The sequence below is a fragment of the Taeniopygia guttata genome, chromosome 3 (genome assembly GCF_048771995.1).
Source record: "Taeniopygia guttata chromosome 3, bTaeGut7.mat, whole genome shotgun sequence".
NCBI classification, from domain to species: Eukaryota; Metazoa; Chordata; class Aves; order Passeriformes; family Estrildidae; genus Taeniopygia; species Taeniopygia guttata.
This window is the reverse complement of record NC_133027.1, coordinates 81,389,451-81,411,852: the sequence shown is the minus strand read 5'-3', so window position 1 is coordinate 81,411,852 and position 22,402 is coordinate 81,389,451.

Sequence of the window (22,402 nt, the reverse complement as noted above, 5' to 3'; positions counted from 1 at the left end):
TTTACATTTTCTTAAGTGCTCAAGCAGTGATTTAATGTTTTCACAGATATCATTCTGCAGAGTAAAGCCAGATCCTGAAGTACCAGAGATTAACATGGCTCCAGTGTTTTCAGCATTGTGTTAGAGTTAATAAAACTAACCCAGGTGTTTACTAGTTCCCTGTCTATGCATTAGCACGATGGCTTTTTAATTTGGGTATCACAGTCCATCCACAGGACATTACATTTGATGAATGCCTCCTGCTGGAAATTGCCCTCGCCCCTCCTAATAACTCAAAGTTGTGCTCATTTTCTCTCCTTCACTCTCCTCCAGCCTGGTATCCCACTAGAACATGCCAGTGCAGTGTCATTTCACCAAACGTAGAGACGTCTGGTAATCTGCTTCCAGGATGCCTGGCTGAGTATGATATCTGAACTTTTCATGTATTTGTTAGTGCTTAAAAAAAGAAGTGCAAGTGTTATATTCATGGTGCAATGATTCAGGTCTTAGAAAACACCTGCAGTAGAGAATGGGCAGGTAAGAGAAAGGGAGTTGCAGTAAACAGTGTTTTCCTCCATTTAACACCTTTCATTTACCAGAAGGGATTATGGAAAGGAGCATAACTTTCTAGCTCAGGGATTTACCTTGCTTCTGAAGCAGCTCCTGAAAGCCAGTAGAGACGATGTGTTGAGCACCAACACTCCAGAATTTCCGATTGTGTTACTGCATTATGGTAAAACCAGAACCAGCATAGCGTGACTGACTCACTAATCCCAAGGTGTAGCGTGCCAGGACAGTTGCCAAGTTTTCAGACTACGTCTTTGTTGTCTTTCAGGCTGCAGATTGCCAAGATATGTGGTTTTGGCTGAGTGGAAGCACTTTTTGTTTCAGTATGTCAACATAGCAGGCTGGTAGATCAAAACATTCTATTACTGAGTTCCGACATGCATGGGACCTGCCAAAGAAAGTGGTTTCTTTATCACTTCAACAACCAGGCAGCACAAGATGTGTTCATCTGTGAATGCTTGCTGTTGATTCGTTATAGGTTTAGGAACACTGAAATGGTGGCAACTTATATCTCAAATGTAAGGTCATGGGCAGAGGAGAAAGTTGTTCATTGAGAAAATTAGGATATTTGACTGCAGGTCTTCAGGCCAGAAATCTGCCTAAATGTGGTGTTTACATATTCATTCACCATTCACTTATCCACTTGCTCCCAAGACTGAGCGGCCTTTATCTGTGTGCTGCAGAGAGTTTCTGTTTTGGTTTTGCCTTCCTTGCCTGCCTGTTATGGCACTGTCAACAAACATTCTTTTGTTTGCTTTGTATTAATGCTTTGTACTCTGCATCCTTAGTGACCTTGCTGTAGTACAATTGTGTGGTTAGCCAGCCTTCAGCGGAAGCAAAGGGAGCCTTTACCATCTGCCAGTTCTGAAATTGCATGATGTTCAGCTTTATCTCCCAGGGAAGCTCCAGTTCACTTTCTTCTCCGGACCTCTAAAAGGCCTCATGTAGAGAGTTAACATTGGCTAGAAAGTCAGTGCCCACCTTGGTCCCATGAGTGAGTCTGGAAGACAGCCATTTCCCTGACATAAATTGAGACTGAAATTCTTCAATGTCCACCACTGAATATGCAGCATAATAAGATTTAATGAACTCCAGCTATTTCTACTCTCCCATACCTTTAGGCAGCCAGAGGCAATATCATCCATAAACATAAACATTTTGGTTTTGATTACTCTTTCTGATACTTCTGATTTGTTTTGTTCAACCAGGATTTCCTTCTGAGTTTCAAAAAAAGAAACTCTCTACTATGGTTGAGGTTTGTGTCTGACCAGAAAAAAAATTAAGTGAACTCCACTAAAACAAGAAGCAAAACCATAGAACTGATCATTTGACGACTTGGGACAGTTTCTGGATATAAGAGTTATAGAAAATAGATAAAAAGAATGTCTTCAAAGTCAGGTGTGGCTTCACTCTAAAGCACCTCCCTGTTGGAGCTGACCACCACCAGGCTACCCAAAACTCCTTTGTAGAACACACAGCAAGGACATTCATGAAGCAGGTTCACCCAGGTACAGTGGAAACTTGCAGACCCCATCGCACTCACATGTACACCATCTTCTGCTGAAGAAAATTTCCTAGCAAAGACTGGATTCCAAGATTCAATGTCTGATTAAAATGGGAAAAAGGTTTTTGGGTGAAGCAAGAATGCTTGTAAGAAATCAGAGGCAGACTTAATGCCTGTGGGGACTGACTCTGTTCCTGTTGCAGTTGCTGCCTAAAAGACAGTGGTCCAGAAGTCATCAACTGATTTAACTGAAGGTTTGAAGGAATCACAAAGAGTTAGTGAGGAAATACCAATCCACAGGAGATTCTGGTAAAATGTGTTTCATGGGGAATGAGTCACATGAAAAGCCTGTCTGGAATCCACCAGTGATATGGAAGAAACAGAAATCTGGCTTACTGAAGACACAATTGCAGATGGCACAAAAATCAAAGGAATAGGAATTAATAGCTAAGGAAGGCCAGTATACTCTGGCTCTTTCGTTGTGATAGGAGCAACTAAGTAGTGACAAAGCCTGGGCCAAGGGGTCCGTGTCACTTCTGTGGGTGCTCAGGAGGCTGGTACCAAAGGGTGTCCATGTCAAGGGTGTCGTATCCAAAGGGACATATTTGGGGGCCACAGAATGCTGAGCACCCTAGCATAGGAGTGTGGGAGGGGAGAGGAGGGCCGAGCCATAACAGATCCCCTTGCCGTCAGTGCCTGCCACTGGGCTGGGGACAATGGCAAAAGCTGGGAGAGAGCAGTGATTTGGGTGAGGGTGAGTACATTTAACTAATTGCAGAGAAAGGGAAGAGGGAATTCAATCAGAGTCTGAGTGTGTATGTGAAGGGGAGGGGAGGATGTCTGAAACTGTAGGGCTCTTTGATAACAGATAAAGGCAGGATAAGATATAGTTTCTCAAAGTTGCAACCTGCCAGATTTAACACTGGGCACAATTATCTGCTGAAATAGGAGGAGTTGAGAAACTCTCCAGCACTCGGAGTCCCCGTGCCAAAGGTGGATGTTTCTGCCAGGAAAAGACAAGCACAGATGGGAATCAAATATGTCAGCTGCTGAACAAGAGTTCACAGGTCATGCTGTTCCAGAAAGCCAGCTGTACCATCACCTGCTCTCTGCAGCTCTTCTGTCTGGGTTTGTGATGGGCATTTGAAACCAGAATCAAGTCTGTTGGTCACTAGTTGTTGGGACACTTTGCAGTCACAGCTGAAAGTTGTTATCATCATCCTGACAGTCATCATCATTGTCCCTATTCCTGCTACCATTGTTATTTGTACTAACATAGATCAAGATCACTTAGTACTGAGGGCAGTAGGGACACTGTGTAGCAACTAAAGCAACAGTGCTTCTTGACTGAAGAAAAGGTCTGTGACTGTTAATTAACAAATACATAATAGAAATTGCCTGTCAATCTTCCCTGCCTCCACCCCTCTTTTTTCATGAAATCCTTACGGATCTTATGGATTACAATAGTTTACTATCAAAAAAAAAAAAAAAAAACCAAATCTATCTCAGAAAAGTAACTACTTTATTTGTCTGTTTTACTGAATAGTGGGAAACCTAATCTCTGCTGCCCAACTGGGTGTGTTTGGCTGTTCCTCAAACTAAAACAAGACTTGGAAGATTAAAGTGGAGCTTGGCTCAAGATCAGGTGAATCAGCACATTTATAATGCCACAAAATGGCCTGCAGGATGGCCTTCTCTTCTGTAATTACACAGGGATTTTATGTGTACAGGCAAAGGAAGTAATTTGATTTATCTGTTCTAATTAAATATATGATGTGAGGAAACAGGGATATGTCTGTTTAAAACATGCTTTAGGTTCTTTTGGTGAGAAAGTGAATGTGACTGTAAGTACTGTGCTTTAATGTGACTGTAACTTTCCTATTAATGCTCACACTATTAAATGTCATTTATGTAAGAAACTGTAATGGCAGGTTTGGACTGGCATTTGGAATGAACTATACTCAGAATGCATGCATTTCCAACTTTTTATATTACATGAGCTGATTTTCCAGTCCCTTGCAAGTTACTTGGGGTAAATCCTCCTATCCATGGAAATGAAATGAAATCCAGTTACTGCAGAATCAGGACCAATGAAGATATTTGAGCAAATTAATTCCTACACGCTGTAGTGGAAGCCAAGTATGACCCACATGCGGCCATGGTCTCTTTTAACTGTGAAATAGCCATGTTTCCTTAGGAGGAGTATTGAACACTGACATTCAGGATTTTTTTCTTATCTGTTGGTGAATGCCTGATCACAAAAGTCCTGCCTTTGGTTTCAAGAGGCAGGGTCAGCCCTGAGCTCTAACAAGACAGTGTTAATCAGAAGAAGTAAAGAAGGGGAGGCTTGTAGTGGGTGAAAGAAAAGGATTCATGAAGTCAAACTGTCATATACTGCTTAAAAATGTAACAAGAAAGTGAATCAGGTTCTCCCATTGTGCCTGTCTTATCTAGGGCCAAGACAAGCTAGATTATTGTTGGGAGTGTAATTAAAAAATAGTGTCAGTGTTTTAAGACCATTAAAGAATGTGCTATCTTAACAAAACACTATGTGTTTTGCAGATCCTTTAATATATTTCTGTGTGTGACGTTTTGAAAAGGACTGGGATTCCTAAAACCTGCTCAAGCAGTGAAGAGGACAAGGGCTCTAGAGGGAAAAATGGTTTTGTGCTGGTGCCTGTTTACTGTAAGCTGGAACTATTATTTATTTATTGTCATTGGTTTGTACTGGTGTGAGTTTTGCAGAAGGACTTGATATTCCAGCTGTTTAGGAATGAGAAATTATGCTGTAAAGACAGCAGTTGTGTTGGGATTTTTTTGTTTTGTTTTGTTTTTTGGGGGTTTGGTTTGGTTTGGTTTTTGGGGGGGGGTGGGGTGGGGTGGATTTTTTAAATTGTTTTTGGTTTTTGATTTGTTTTGTTTTCCTGAGGATTAGAGCTAGGTTTTGAGGGAGGAAACAGAATCTGAGCAAGTTTTGGTCCTACTGACTGGTGTCATTCCCAGGGAGATATATCTGGCTAACAGCTTGTCCTGGGAACTTAAAATGAACATAAAAGAGAAAGGGTATTACCTGTGCCATCCAGGAAGGCTTTGGCAACATTAGCCTGGAAAGCTACCAAGGGAAAATGGTATTTCTGGAAGAAATTAATGACTTACTCAACTCCATAAGCTGGTGGTACTAATGAGTCAGAGAGCAGGGCATCTTGGTTAGGTAGTTGAAAGCTTTCTGCTGACTGTGAGCAATGGATTTGCCAGGGCAGAGCCCATCCAAAACTTGCCAGCAAGCCAAGAAAAGGGCGAGGCAAGTACATCTGCTTCTGACTTTCAGGAATGGAGTGCACATGCTGCCAGGGTGAAATACCCATGAAGGTGTCTGCTAGCTGTAGGTTTGCTCCCCAGTGGTGTTTGAGAAAAGCCCCAACTCCTGCCTTTGTACCTCTGCTTCCCCAGGATAACAGCAAAGGCTCCCATCTTCAGTTTCACCCTCTACCCCGGGGTGGCTGACATACAGCTCATCCTCCACTGCCAAGAAACCTGTTGTTCTCTGGAAAGTGGCTGTGACTGCCCTAGACTCCCTTATCCAGGTTGTTGATAAAGGTATTAAACCACACTGGGCCAAACACTGAGCTCTGGGGAGCACCACTTGTGACCTGCCACCGTTGCGGGGCATTTGGGGGCAGCCCCGGGGTGTCCCCCAAGCTGTGAGGTCGCTCGCAGCAGCAGGCAGGCAAGGAGACTCTACACGGCTTCTGAGGGTGCTCATTAGATGAGGGTTTATTGGGGGTCCTACCCCCAGGAATCAGCATGGTTGCTGAGGGAGGGAACGGGGAGGAAGTGGGAAGGGAAAGGGGAGAGAGGGGCCAAGAGAGCAGCGGTCAGGAGACCAAGAGAGAGCCTCTTCCCATCCCACCGGCACACTTCACAGGGGGATTCCAAGTGGGTGCGGGATAAGGCTTGGGCCAATGGGATTACAGACACATGATGCTTCAGGGGAGGATTACAGGATGGAATAAACACATTTTTGAATAAATACGTTTTTGAGGGGTGAGACAAACCATACCATTTTACTAAAATGTAACACCACATGCCACCTGCTGGATGTAACTACATTCCCCATCACTCTCTGGGCCCAGCCATCCAGGCAGTTTTTTTACTCAGCAAAGGGTGCTGGATGCACTCCAGGCCACGAACAACCATTCTCAGAATGTTGTGCGACACAGTGTCAAACACTTTACTAAAGTCCATGTAACTACATCCACATGAACCTTTCCCTCATCCACTAGGTGGGTCATCCTGGAATAAAAGGAGACCCAAGTTGGTCAGGAAGGACTTGCCTTTCAAAAATCCATTCTGGCTGGGCCTGATCCCCTGGTTGTCCTGTACATGCAGTCAAGTTGTTCTGCTCCATAACCCTCCCAGGCACTGAGGTCAGTCTGACAGACAGACTTGTAGTTCCCCAGATCCTTCTTATGACCCGTCTTGTTGATGGGCATCACATTTGCTAAATTCCAGTCAACTGGGACCTCACTGGTAAGACAAAACTGCTGGTGGATGATAGAAAGTGGCTTGGTGAGCAGCTCTGCCCTCCCCAAGTACCCTTGGGTGGATCTCATCTGACCCTGTAGACTTTTTGATTTCTGAGTGGTGTAGCAGGTCACTGAGCATTTCCCCTTGAGTTATGGGGGATTTCATTCTGCTCCCCATCACTGTTTTCCAGTTCAAGGGGCTGGGTACCCTTTGGACAACTGGGTAATCCTCACTATTAACAACTGAGGCAAAGAAGGCATTAAGTACCTCAGCTCTTTTCTCATCCTTTGTCACTGTGTTTCCCCACTCCCCACATCCAGCAAAGGATGGAAATTCTCTTTAGCCCTCCTTTTATTGCTGGTGTATTTAAACATGTTTTCTTGTCTTTTATTGCATTAGCCAGATTAATTTCTAGTTTATCTTTGGTCCTTATTATTTTCTTCCTGCATAATCTGCCAACATCCTTGTAGTCCTCCTGAGTTGCCTGCCCATTCTTCCACAAGGCATAAATTCTCTTTTTTCCCTTGAGTTCTAGCCAAATCTGGAGTCCTGTTCTGAGTGCTGACATAGTTTTAACCTCAACATTTTGCTTAATCCCTACACCACTCTGCTCGCACTTGAGAAACTTGCCCTTTTTTGCTTCAAACATTGCTGCCTCACACAATGACATATAAAAAGTGAGCTGTCTCTGACAACTGGATGCCTACCTTTTAACTGGAGAGAGCCAGAAGATGTGGCAGGAGGTAACCTGTCAGGACATAAAGGGTGTGCAAGAAGGAAGACACCAGCTGCCATTGGATAAGCAGATGTTTTACACCTGCTGTGAGATAATCCCAGAGGTGCTGCGATGTGAACTGCAGACCATGAAACACCTTGCAAAAGAGCAGTGCCAGGGATTGCAGACCACCTCTGTGTATTGAGCAAAACCTGTTGGAAACACAGATTTTTCTCACATCTTCATGCTAGTGATATAGAGTCCAGGGCACAGTCTTGTATGCCAGCCCTGAAATCCAAATGTGGAAAATTGCTTTCTCATTCTCTCAGCACAGGACATAGGGATTTCCCACACAGCCAAGTGAGAATGAGCTGTAATGGGAAGGCTGCCGGGGACTTTGTAGCTCAGGGGGCTCCCTTGTTTCCTCCTCTCCCCCATCTATGCTGTGTTCACTGACACCAGCGAGGTCCTGCTCATTCTGCCCTGATAGCTGCTCTGGATCAGTCACTTGCTTTCCTGGGCATTCCTCAGGCACCGTGTTCCCTCCCTAGTCTGTGGCTGTGTGACCCAAACAGGGCACAGCTCAATGGCACTCATGAAGGCTGCTATGGGCAGTGCCTGCTCCTGCCTACTGGCTGCTTCCTCCTCTCTCTTCCAGTCTCTCTGGACTTGTCCTGCTAGGTCTGTAAAATATCCTGTTCAATCACTCTCAGCTAGTTTTAACCTACCTTGCCATATACTCAAATCTGCTCACCTACAGCTTCTGATAAGACTCACATGACATACCAAATACCCTCCTGAAATCCTTACTTGTTGTACAAAACCTCTTCACCCCATCCAGTATAATCCTGTTCCCCAGATTACTGGCCTCTGCTGGCAGTGGTAAAACATATGGACTGCTGCATCATTAACTCACTGTGTGCACACAGACATTGTGCTAGGGAGATTAACAGCATTGCTGCTACTGCTGCAGCCTCCTGCTTTTAATTACAATTCCTAAATCCAAAACACTCCTTCCAATATTTATTCTTCTTGCTACTAATACATCTGATATCTGACAGAAGGCCTTCTCATATCACCTGTAGGCTGCAGGTTGGCCATACCTGTAGTTTTAGTTTTTCTCTGTCTTGCAGTGCTTCCTTTTTTTACTTCCATCACATTAACCAGAAGAGGCAGGAAATCTTAAAATGTGTCAGATCAGGGTTTGTCATCCTCAGGAGCTTTGGTCTGTTCAGCTGGACCTCTGTTTCAGCATGGCTGGGGGCAAGCTGGTATTCACAAACCTGGAATTTTCATTTCCCCACAAGACCCATAGGGAAGGATAAAGTGAGTAAAATTACAGGTATATATTTTATCCCCAAACTTATCATATTGAATAATGACACTGTGAACTGCATGATCATTTATCAGTGATCAGAAACAAGCGTGGCAGTAAATAGTCCATCACTACTGTTTCCTACCAGGGACTGTGGGGCTCATGACTCCTTAGAAGAGTTCTCCTACCCCTAATTTTAAGTTTCACACAGTGGTATGGTCCATTTGTGAAAAGAAGGTCTTGAAGAAAAAGACCATTTTGAGCACCCAGTGGTCTTTCAAAGACAAAAGTGCTTTAAGAAAACCTAGCTCTGATGTAGGAAGCCATAAAAATAAATTACATTTAATTATGGAATCTGTCCATATATATAGGTTATGTCTGTCTATACATACATATATAGAGAGAGATTGATATATCTACACCTTGCACACTTTACTCTTTCAGTTTTCTTGTTCAGCTAAGGTCCTGTTTCAGAAATTTTCCTGCTTAACCTTCCTCCTTCGTTATATTATAATAAGCATTTGTTGCTGCCTGATGGCATCTAATTCAAATACCTAGCAAGATCAAACTCAGGAGAAAATAAATGGGAGCCACAAGGCCCTCTATAAAATAGCCTACACCTTTCACGGACTGGAATGGGTGTTTGTCAGTAATGAGGCACTGTAATTAAATTAAGTAAGCCTTGGCAATACCTCTGCCATATCTGCCTGTACAATGCTCCCCTAAGCAGCAAAACTCCCACGGGAAATTAAATACAGTGCATGTGTATTAGCCAGTCTTATTGTTTGGGTGTTCCTGAAGCTAAGAAACCCTCACTTCTGTCTTCTAAACAAAGGGAGGGAAGGTTTTGGGCTTCTCTGAAATTTGGGTGCAGTTCAAGAGCAGACACCACCTGGGTCACTCTGACATGCCTGTCCTGGGGCGCAGGTGACCATGACAGGCAAGGAGGTGGAAGAGACACCTTGGCTCTTCTCCTTCATTTACTCCCCTGCTGTGGCCTCTTTCCCCTGCAGCACATCTAAGTATGCGTATAATGTGAATAAAACAATAGTAATAATAGTAATTATCATCAAAACACTGAAAAATCATGCTGCTTTCCTAGGATGAAAAGGTTCAAATACAAGTTGCCCTTTTCTCAGGAGACTACTCAGTCTAACTCCTCAAGTGGCCATGGGGGTCCTTCATTATCCATTGAAGTGGTGGTGAGCTTTCCTATTATTGGGAAAGTCATGAGAGTGTGAGGACAGCAAAGGGCATTCTGATGATAATGCTATCATGACAACTCCTCTCTTTGGTGTTTTGGGGGTGCTCAGTGCTTCTCAAGGATTTTTTTTTTTTCCTATTAAAGGCCCCTGTCACCCTACAAAAATGTTGTGGGGTGAAAGATAGGAACTGTTTTGTCAGCATGCTTTTACCTAAAAGTACTACCACTTCCCATAGCCTTCTGAATTATCTGCAATCCATACTGTAGCAATTACTTGCTTGTTTTTGTTGTCTTAATGTAGTTTTTCTTAAATTACATGCTTATTAGACTGGAGAAATAAGACTATAAATGTGTGAATTAATGGATTCTAAATACACTCACTAGATAAGAAAAATGAAAGCACAGTTGCCTTCATAATGAATGCAAAGTGTTTGTTTGACATTTCTTACTTTTCAAAAATAATTTCATCAAACTCAGCTTCAGAGTTTTCTTTGGAAACCAAATTTTCCAAACTGTTTCCCAGATGTTATCAGTATTCTCAAATCTTTTCAAAACTGTTAGACTTGAGATTGCATTTTTTTATAAACAAGGAGTTAAAAAAATTACTTGTATCTAGAAGTGAGGTAACACTTCAATTATTTCTAAGATGAAAACTATCAAACTGTTTTCTGCTATTAAATATGATGGTAAGGGTGACAACATGGCATTGTACTCCAGTGTAATTAAGTTCTTTCCATTTTCCCATGAAACTTAGCTGCTTCAAAGTGTATTCTCAGAAAATGCTAACTTGTTCAAGCCGTGTAAATTGCTCCAGAGTGTAATAGCTTCTGCATTACCCTAATTTTCATGTAATTAGCTTTTTTAGAAATTTTTGGTGGATTTTTAAAAATAGAACCAAAAAAAAGAAAAATAAGAGAAATAACTGGGAATAGGTAGTTCAGTAAGATAATCTCAATTATAAGACAAATTTTAAAATAATAGTAAAGGAATTAAGAAATGAAATTGTTTTCTTCATATGAAAAGTAGAGATAACTATATTGCTTGAGGTTTGAAGAGAAGGTGCATGCAAGGTAAAACACTAGAGATACATGCAGGCAAGTATGGTTTAGACATCAGTTCAGCATCTTTTCCTAAAAGAATAATAACACAAAGGTATTTTCAAATATCATTTGATCACTACTTTCACAGAGCTTATGTACACAAAACATGAAAAACTCTAAGAATAGAAATGACAGGCAGAATTAGTAAAATCCAAAATCAAATCAGGTACTTACCTAAGAAAAGTAAACATTCCAGAGAGCTGAAATAGTCTGTCTGTGTGCAAGGGGTCTGTGTCCTCTCTCTTTGCTGCGTTCACAACTGAGCGCCCCGCAGCGTGGTGGGAGCTGCTGCGTGTGCCTCCTGCCTTGTCCGCTGCAACACCTGGTGTCGCCAGCTGTCGGGAAAGGGGAGTGGACTTGGTACACTCTTCTTCTGATTTGCACTGGTAGTCCCTGCAGCGCCATTGCAGAAGTCAGAAAACACCCAAATATCAGCTGTGTAGAGAGAAAGAGAGTAAGAGAGGAAGAAAGAGAGAAAAGAGGAAAGAAAAGAAATATAGAAGAAAGAGATTAAAATAAAGAGAGAGAAGGAGAGAGAGAAATAGAGAAAGGGGGAGAGAGAGATAAAAAGAGAGAAAGAGAGCAAGAAAGAAGGGAAGGAAGGAAGGAAGGAAGGAAGGAAGGAAGGAAGGAAGGAAGGAAGGAAGGAAGGAAGGAAGGAAGGAAGGAAGGAAGGAAGGAAGGAAGGAAGGAAGGAAGGAAGGAAGGAAGGAAGGAAGGAAGGAAGGAAGGAAGGAAGGAAGGAAGGAAGGAAGGAAAAAAGAGAAATAAGGAATGAAGGAGAGATAAAAAAAGAACCAGAAGAGACAGCCCTGCCATGGAAGCTTGGTCAGATGCTCAGCTGATGTACATCAGCAGAGCTTCTTCCCTGTCTTATGTTGGCCTACTCCAGCTGGCACAAACTCACATCTTACCTGTGATATTTACACTTCCTAATCAAGTCAAAGTTTAATACTGCAGGGAAGTATTAAACTTTCAGTTACTTTGAAGGAATTGGGATGCCTGTAAAACTACATGTCATCTGGAGACATAACACTCAGGCCACCCTCCTCATGGCGTGGGGTGAGTGACATAGGAAAAGGTGTGCTCTGTTCAGCCTGGTGAGAGCTGAGATGGAAGGATGTCCTTTAGGAGCTACTAATTAATATAGTTAGCTAACTAATAGGCACTGTTGCTGGTTTTCAGAGAAAAAGTTTTGTTTGGGCTTTGTCACTAACGGAATTAATTGGTTTTTCCTAGACTGAAGCCCAGCAGCAAATGAAAACATATGCAATGTGGGCACTTAGGTGATCTGAGCCCCAAAATAAAACAGGAGCTGCTTCACCTGAGACCTGGGCTATGGATGGGTGATACTGCCAGCCCCTGGCAGTGGTGCTGGTCAAGTCTCCGGACACAGTAAGTTTGCTAAATGAAACTCCTCAGTTGTTCATTTGTGCAACTGCTTTCACTGCAATTACCTGTATTCAACATTGCTGCAGGATTTTTGTTCTATCTGCTGTTTTTGTAAAATAATGAATAGTGTCTTGGCTTCAATGCTAATGGGTTGTATAAAGGAGTGTGCGGAGCTGCTGATAAAGCAGAAGTCCCAAATACAGGCAAATAATTTGAGATTAATTTGTGGTTGAACAGTCAAGGGCAAAAATATTGTTAATCATATCAGATGATAATTTTCTTTAAAAACAGATTAGATTTTCATGACCCATGGCACTAATTTAAAATCAATATCCTTATTAAAAAGATCTCTCTTTGCTGGTAGATATGTTTAGCTGAGTTAGAGGATACATTATCAACACACTGTGAGAGAATAAGTAACTTAGTTTAAAATCTCAAAATATGAGATTTGCTTGCATCTGGGATAAGGAAATTATTTTCCTGTTTTAGCAGAAGAATGTACCCATCACAATAAGGTATCCTATCACCATTAGGGCAGTTCATCACTTTGAACTCTTCTTTTATAAATCAGTGAATTTTTCCTTTTGCAATTTAGAAAGTTTATTTAGAACTCTTTCTCCTTTGAGTAGGAACTTTATCTCCAGGTATAATTTAATGTGCACATATCTTCATTTTTTTTTCTGGTGTATAAAACAGAAATGCCTATTAGCTGTTGAAAACAATTGTCTTTGCTGCTATGCTGTCATGGAACACTGGTTTCATTTAATATTTTATCCATTCCTTTTCATACACATCACAGCTCTTTTATTTGTTACTCACTGAAGCTCATCCTGATTATATTAACAGCACATTAAATTTCTGTCCAGCTATGGTTTCACAGTGCAAGGGACAGCTCTCAGTGCAAACCTAGGCCCTGATGATCCCCAGCCCCAAGCTGGTGATTTGTGGAGTTCTTCTTTTGGTGTTTCCACGGCAATTCTGGCTGTCTAAATCCTCTTCCAAAACTGGGGGTCCCTAGCATAGGGAACATGTACCTTCAAAATTATGCTGTATAATTTTAATTTAGTCATATAATCTGAAGACACTTTTTATTCAGTTTAAAAAGTTATATACACCAGCTAGAGGTGATGATAAACTCAATTAACTAGGCTGCTATAAATCTTATTTAAATCAAATTAAGTGCATTTCTGCAGCAGTCAGCATCTATTTCATTAACTGTGATTAAAAACTGCTTGGTAGTTAAATTGGTGTGACTTTGAATATAGATAAAGCCAGGGGAAGACAGAACTGGCAGCTGAGCCTGAACCAGACTGGAAAGTCTGGAGTTCTTCTTTGTACCCAGAACACCAGGGCTTTGTTTCTTTTAATTAAAACTGGGATCCTACAGAATGTAATGGATGTTGTTTAGAAAATTTGCCCACTTGTTTCTGATAATTGGATTTTTCTAGCCCAGATAAATATCCTGCTATGCCATTTCACTGAGTCCAAGAGGATTCCTCCAAATAATTAAAAAGCGAGTGCTGAAGACTGTAACCACCTCATTAAGATAAACTTACAACAACATATTAGGTTCAAATAAGGAGTTCTTTTCTTTTTTTTCTGGAGAGAGACCACAGTTTGTTTAGCTTGGCAGCAGCAACAAACTGATTTTCATGTACGCAAAAAAGCCATCACTGCTGAATCACTGTCTCTCAAGTAACACGAAATTGTACTGGTACACTTTTACAGGGGTCTGCAGAAACTAATTTTCAGGTAGTTACAGCAAACAAGTAATGAAAAATAAAATGTAGGTGAAAGTGTAAATATTTCAACAGAACTTCTGGCATGTAGTCTCACACAAAACAGGCTGATAAACATACTTGCCAATACTTGATGTTAGAAATAAAAGTTACTCTATTTATTCATCAAAATTATGCTGCAGGTTTATTGTTTATGCTCAATATATTAAGTAGAAATATGTGTAGTAACACTCATTAAGATAAATGATGGCTTGCTATATCAGCTGATCAGCTGATATTATAATGACTGATTTAATTCACAAACTGTTTTTTGTTAGTCTGCATTTCTTCCTGAATAAAAGATATGGAAAATATCTGATACAGTTTAGCTGTAAAAGATATACAACCTAGGAAACCTGGATAGACAGTCTAGGAAGAAGTTGAAAAAAACTTCAGTAGAAAAGTATTTGCAGATACTGGAGGAAAATGGGAGGGTTAAAAAGGTACATGTGAATGTTTTAAAAATAAATTGAAATGACCAGATAATAATGGTGAACAGAGACAGGGAGTCATCTGTATTTGGTGGCCAAGAAGGCCAATGGAATGCTGGGTGCATTAGGAAGGGCACTTCCAGCAGCTCAAGGGAGGTGATCCTGCCCCTCTGCCCTGACCTGGTGAGGCACATCTGGAGTGCCGAGTCCAGTCCTGGGCTCCTCAGGACAAGAGAGACATGGAGCCCCTGGAGTGGCTCCAGTGGAGGGAAACAAAGATGATTGAGGCCCTGGAGCATCTCTCTGATGAGGAAAGGCTGAGGCAGCTGGGCCTGTTCAGCCTCGAGCAGAGGCACTGAGAGGGGAACTCATCGATGTCTGTGAGTATCTGAAGGGAGGTGCCAGGAGGATGGAGCTGAGCTCTGCTTGGTGGTGTCCATTCTGTCAGTGGGCAGAAACTGATGCACAGGAAGTTCCACCTGAACATGAGGAAGAATTTCTTTACTGTGTGGGTGACTGAGCACTGGAACAGATTAACCAGAGAGTTTGTGGAGTCCCCCTGACTGGAGATATTTCAGAATTGTCTGGCTGAAATCCTGTGCCATGTGCTCTGGGATGCCCCTCTTTGAGCAGGGAGGCTGGACCAGATAAGCCACTCTGGTCCCTTCTAACCTGACCCATTCTGAAAGCTGTGTGTGTGCTGTGTTTATCTCATAGGTGAGTCACTGAGGCTCTGCTTAAAACAGGTACAAACCTAAGTTTAAATCTGAGAGCAGATGGATAGTACTTGAGCCTGTTGAAATTATAATAGTCTCACAGGGATTTCCCTTTCTTTGTGAGAGCTAGTTTTCAAATGGTAGTTTTGCAGTGCATAGGTTTACTGAGAAATTCTTCCCAGTGAAAAGTTCACATCAAAAGTTCTTAAGTCCAGTAGTATCACATTTTCAGAGGTGAATTGTTAGTGTGTACTTATAGAAATATATTATTTTAAAGCAGTATTTTTAAAATGTCTTATTTTTGGCTCAAATAATCAGCAGTACCTTGTTTACTATATAGGTCATCTGTCTGGACTTCTGTGAGGCTTTTGACATGGTTATCCATGACACCCTTCTCTCTCAGTTGGAGAGAGATGGGTTTGATGGGTGGATTGGTTCAGTGGATGAGGAATTTATTGGATTGTTGCATTCCAGGGCAATGGTCAATGGCTCAATAAGCTAGTAGAGGTCAGTGACAAGCAGTTTTCCTCAGGGGTCTGCACTGGGACCAGCATTGTTTAATATCTTCATCAATGACATAGATTAAGAGATTGAGTACATCCTCAGCAAGTTTGAAGATGACACCCTGAAAAATGGAATGCCATCCAGAGGACTACAGACAAGTTTGAAAAGTGACCATTCTGTTCAGCATATTCTTTTGTGTGTCCCCTCCGCAAATTAGTTTATCCTTTCAGAAACCATTTATATTTTGGAAATCACAACATGCTGTGGGAATTAATTCTGCCTTTAATAGCTATGATGTCCCTCTTCCTGAATTGATGTAATTCCTACTTGCCTTGCACTCACCTGCAGAGATCCTGGGTATCAGTGCTCAAGATTTCTCCAGTTTTTTCCAAGCAGTGTTCCAGCTAAAGCACTCACTATGCACTGTGTTTCTCTGTATGCCACATTGCCACATGCTGACAAGTACCTGCCAGCAGCTATGGGTTTTGTTCTGGGAAATTCCAGGTTAACATGATCCCTCAGCCTTATGCAAGTAACAGCTGCTGCTTTTGCTCAAAGGAAATTCCCACTGACTTTGATCTGTGAGAGAGTACATCACCCATCACCTACAGTGAGGTAAGGCAGTAGCTAAAATGTTTGTCAAGGCCATGGGATAGCAGTAACTTCACAAGCAGCAGGTCAGAGTTTTTCACTGCTTTCCTTAGTTATACACACTTTACTCTTAACAAAGATCTTCTCTATGCATTCCACTGAAAGCACAACTGGAGTCTGAGCCAAAATACAGCAAGTTAGGATAGGAAAAATACCAGCTATTTCTCTGGTATGACCTGTGGAAATCTGCAAGCATGTTGGATTTTTGCCTTTCCATCTTCTCAATTTGCTGTCTTCAGTGCAAGGAAAAGTACTGAAGTTTTAGGAGGTCTGCTTTTCATTGCACAAGAAAGAAATATTATTTGTTAAAATAAAAAATTATTCACTGTGCTTACTTTAGACATGATACACTGGCCACCCTTCTGTGCTTACTTTATGCTAGGCACTGGAGAAATGTGTAGTAAGTCTGGTCATCCAAGAAAGCTTAACAAACATATCCTGACAAGTGGGTGAAACAAGAGAGACTAGCTGGATGGGCAGGAAAAGCAAAAGGAGGACAACAAATACAGCATGAGGCACTGTATTTCTAGTTAGTCATATTATACAGCTGCACCGACTATTTATACTCACTATTCCAGACTTTAAGCATCAAAGTTTTTATATTTCATATCATTCTGGCGTGATTAAGGCACAAAGATCCATTAAAATAATTGTATTCCCCGCAGCTGGTGTGTGCGTTAAACAGGCAGTCACTTAGATAAGGTAGCATCCTGCCTTCTGAGCATCAGGGAAAGATCCTGGGGATTGTGTAAGAGCATTTTCTCTGTCCAAACATTGGATAATATTATTTAACATTGAAAAAGACCTCTTCTAATACTAGGTGTATTGAGAAAGTCCCAAAAATTCCAAGTGCTTTTAGGACATGATGCAGCCAGTGCAGAAATGTGGGCTTTTGAGTGTGTACTCTAATTCACAAGTACTTGTCAGAGGTGCTTTCCTGTGGGAATCCTTCTGTCCAGCCACGCTCTCAGATGTGAGAAGAGTTGCTGAGTGCAAGTGAATATTTTGAGCCACTCCAAAGCACTGCTTATTCTCATTTTATGGACAGGCCCTGCCACCATGCTGCTGTGCACGGCCTTGGGGAGCTGCAGGGGAGGCTTTGCCTCATGTTCAAGGGCCAAGGCCATTAACCAGGGCTGGACATATCAGGTTGTGAACCTGATATGAACCATGTCCCAGCCCCAAGCTTGCTGTATGTTAGCCAGTCACTGTTTTGCTGAGTCTTGTTTCCATACCTGCTAAGATGGAGACAGCAGTATTTCTGTACCTCACAGTGGGAACACCCTTTATTCTCTCAGCATGTTCTCTTTGTCATCTGATAAATGGACAAAACTTAGGGATTCTTATACATTTCCCTGCTCTGGGTGACTGCAGCCGGCCCAGCCATGCTGCTGGAAGCCTGGCAGCCCTGGAGCTGCAGATGGCTCACCAGCAGGTTGGGCACCCATCCTGTCTACACAGCATGCATCTATGGGGAGCCAAATCTGTGCTGTATAGAACCCACTACACCATGTGGCACAGATTTCTGAAATGCAGAAGCCCACTGCAGGTGTTGATCAGTTTTTCTGTGCGCTCGGGGCCGGTGTGATGGCTGGGAAGGAGGCAGCCTGTGATGGGGCACTCGCGCTGGGCTGTCGCAGGCTGTGGGCTGGGTCTGCTGAGAAACTGGTCCCCAGCTGCCACCTGCTGAGCCTTGAGGAAACAGCAGAAATCCCTGCCCGTGCGCCAGGCTTCCTCAGGTGGGGACCTAAAGCCAGCACTGTGCCAAAATCTAAGCCAGCAGCCAGGGACAGAAGCTAGACACTGTGTCACTGGGCATGCGAAGGAAAAACAGCCCACTTCTTCAGGTGTCCAAACAGGAACAGGGGTGCTGACTCTAGAACCAGCCTGAATTGCTGTTCTGGAGGCACAGACAAGAAGTCCACAGAGTGATAAAAATACAATGCAGCACAAGATAATGGCTTATATAGTAATCCTCTACACGAAGTCATAGAAATACAGTGCTACTGTGTTTATATTTATAAGACGAGGAACTCATCAGGAGACTTTTGAAATCATAAAGATGCTGCTGCAGCATTAGCTGCAGGAGAAAAACTGCACTTTCCCTTAAATAAATCAAATACCTTCATGATTTAAAGCAAATTCAGCTCAAGCACAAGTGCACTGGTACTTTAGAAAGCTGGATTTTGTTTGGCACCATGAACTTGTTGCGGATCCTGACCGTGATGCTCATCTTCAACTGACTGTTGTGTAGTTTGCAAAATACACTACAGATCCTCATACTTAAAATAAAAATAGTAATTATCCACCTATATCAAAATCTCTTCTAAGCAAGGCTATTTTGCCATATATGTTTATAATGCCCAGCAGAGTGGGATCTCATAATAATTTATGATGCCTGAAGAGCAGTGTGAATTGAAAAGAAGACTGCTCTGACCTAATTTATGATACCAGGTATATTTTATTTTTAAAATAGTGCCTGAAGAAAAAAAATAAAGAACGTTGTAACAAATAAATAAACAACCACTGCCAACAAGAAAACAACAGCAAAAAAAATCTATGGTTGTATCTACATATAACAAACCTCTATTGCCACCTGCTGGGGAAACACTGAAAGTGAGAATGACGTCTCCAGCAGAGTACTATATTATATTATCTTTGTTACCGATTTCTTTCAAAATTTTTATTGTATTAAAAAGAAAGCTGAAAATATTTTAAGAAAGTTAGATTAGTAACTCTGAGTATAATCGGGAGGGTGTACTTTTAAATACCCAAATGATAGGCGTGTCTTTTTAAACTGTACTCCAAACACTGGCTACTTGTAATCAAGAAATGATTCTATTATTTTCCCTTTCTTCACTTCTAAATTATCAATCAAAAAATCCTGAAATACATTTGAATTTTTTAATATGCAAATAATAGCTTATTAGCATCTCTGACTCCTTAAGGACATCACTTAACACTCAGCAATACAGGAAAAAAAAGAGCCATTTTCTTAAGCAAGCCTGATTACAGAGCAAGTATATACTACCTCAAATGCAGCACTGGTCTTTCTTAAGAAAAAATAGAAATAGGAAACAGTTGGGCCTATTTTTGAATATCCTTAAAATGTTTTATGCCAGCATGATCCTGTTGATACCTGACAAGCTGCTCCTCATGTTCAGTGTGCATCAGTTTGTGCCCACTGCCTCCTGTCCTATTGCTCGGCACCACCGAGCAGAGCTCAGCTCCATCCTCCTGGCACCTCCCTTCAGATACTCACAGACATCGATGAGTTCCCCTCTCAGTGCCTCTGCTCAAGGCTGAACAGGCCCAGCTGCCTCAGCCTTTCCTCATCAGAGAGATGCTCCAGGGCCTCAATCATCTTTGTTTCCCTCCACTGGAGCCACTCCAGGGGCTCCATGTCTCTCTTGTCCTGAGGAGCCCAGGACTGGACTCGGCACTCCAGATGTGCCTCACCAGGGCAGGGCAGAGGGGCAGGATCACCTCCCTTGAGCTGCTGGCAGTGCCCTTCCTAATGCACCCAGGATTCCATTGGCCTTCTTGGCCACAAGGACACACTGCTGGCTCATGGATGGCTTGTTGCTCACCAGGACCCCCAGGTCCTTCTCCACAGAGCTGCTTTCCAGCAGATTGTTCCCTAGCTGTACTGGTGCCCAGGATTGTTCCTACACTGGTGCAGGATCCTGCATCTCCCTTTGCAGAATATCAGAAGGTTCCTCCCTGCCCATCTCTCCAGTCTGTCGAGATCCTTCTGAAGGGCTTCAGAGCCCTCTGGGGCATTGGCCACTCCTCCTAGCTTTGTGTGAACTCGCTCTGCCCCTTCATCCAACTCATGGATGAACAAGTTAAACCTCTGGAGGGCACCACTAGTGACATCTAGACCCTGTTCCACCAATCACAACTGTTTGGGATCTGCCATTGAGCCAGCTCTCAGTCCATCTCATTATCTACTCATCCAGTCCACACTTCCTGAGTTTGACTACGAGCATATTGTGAGAGACAGTGTCAAATGGAGAATCCAGGCCAGTTACAATTCTGCTTGGCAGGGTCTTTGAAAATCACTACACAGTATTCAAAAGCATCTTGTCTCCTCATAATTCACTGGTAACAGAACTTAAACTGCAGAGAATGATGTTAAGTCAACCTAAAAACTGCCAAGGCTTGTAAAATGTGGAAAACGCAAATCCTAAAGTCAAAGAGTTTTTTGGGGTTTTTTTCTGTGTTTTGCCTATATTTCTTGCAAGCTACTCCCTCTGCAAATGTGTACTAACACTGCTGCTCTACAGGAAAAAAAAAACAACAAAAAACAACAAACAAATGGAAAGTCATTTGTATGGACAGAGCACCATTAAACAGGGGTAAAGTTTTCAAAATAAAACAAATAGAAACTGTGAGCTAGATAGATTTATCTCAGAGTAAAGTGTCTCTGAAGTAGGTGCTTGTTTTCATTTTGAGATACAGGCTAGAAATACAGTGTAAAACTATAATTATACAGTAGTAAAATGAACCCCTGGCTGCAGCAGTTGCAGTGGAAGTTTTTTAAACAGACACAAATAATCAGGATAAAGATAACAAATATATCAAAGTAGATTAGATGTCAACTTGTTAGGCACTTCTAAAGTGCTTTCAGATGAGAGGGATGGAAGCAGAAAAGTATTTTTGACTCAGTTAATTTACTGAAAGGAAAATAAATAAGCTGTTCGTGTTGTTTATGCATTTTCTTCCTGAAAGGAAAAAAGGACTTAGAACATTCAGGACCCTTCTCATTTAAAAGTCTGTAACAAAACACAATGGAAGGCATCAACAGTTTGGAAAACAAAGGCTGTCAGTCCATCCACTGCAGACTTCCTGATAAATCCTAATACCAGTGCAATTTAACAGGCCACATCATTAACAGCAAAGACCACTCCACCAGCAGCAAAAATGAAAACTGTTAAGCCTGACTTTATCAAACAGACAGACCTACAAAACATTAGTGAACTGATGAAAACAGCACAGTAAATTTGAGGATACTCATTGGCCTAATTCATGAGAAGAATAAAAGAGAAGAATTTACTGCAACTCTTAATACTCCCCTAGCACAAGAACTAATAAAACACGTATTTGTGTAGTTGATGTGTTTTGACATGTAATGGTTTCACTTCCAGTTGGACCTTTCAGTTACACTGAGAGGTCAAGTGCCTCAGGGAGTCTGTAGACGATTAAGAGATTTTGTTTAGAGGTGCTTTTTTTCTATTTTGTTTTTCATCCCAACATTTTTAGGTGGCTTTTCCTTTTTTTTAAATGAAAAGTTTTCCTAGTCTGTGTGGTATGAATGGAAGTACGTTTGGAGAAAAGACCATTTAAAACATGTACATGCTTGCAGCACAAAGTTGCTGTGAAGTTGATACTTAAAATGACCTTGCAACAGAAGATGGTGTGTTCCAGTTGTTTTTATTGTGGTCCTCTGCTAACTTCATCCCAAATGCTAGATATTGTTGCGATTCAGAAAGATACAGAAATGCAGGTGACAAAACAGATGATGAAAATGAATAAGCTGAGGAAGGGAAGTGGAAAGCAGATGTCACTTGCAGATTATTTTACAGAAATGAGCATGCAAATCTTACTTAAATTTATGAAGGTCCACTGACGTAAATGGCAATATTTTTCCTGTGTTTAATCAGACCCTATGAGACATTATCTTCTGGTCTTTGGTGAAGTGTTGACTTGAGAAGCATGGCTTGCACTTTTGAAGAACTGCAATTTCATATATTAGCACCACAGATTAATTTCATATTTTTTAAGAACATTGTTTCACTGGCATTTGAGCAGAAAACTCTCATGCAACCTTGTTTCTAGCAGATGAAATAAATGGTCAAAATATGATATAGGAGCAAGCAATGTGATTCTCTGTTCTAGGTCCCTAGCAACATAAGCAAAAAGTTGCAGTTTTAGCTTTAGGCACAGCTGACATCATTTCTTCATTGTTGTGTCTCTTGTATGTGCACAGTGTGATCTAGAAAGCGGAATATAATGG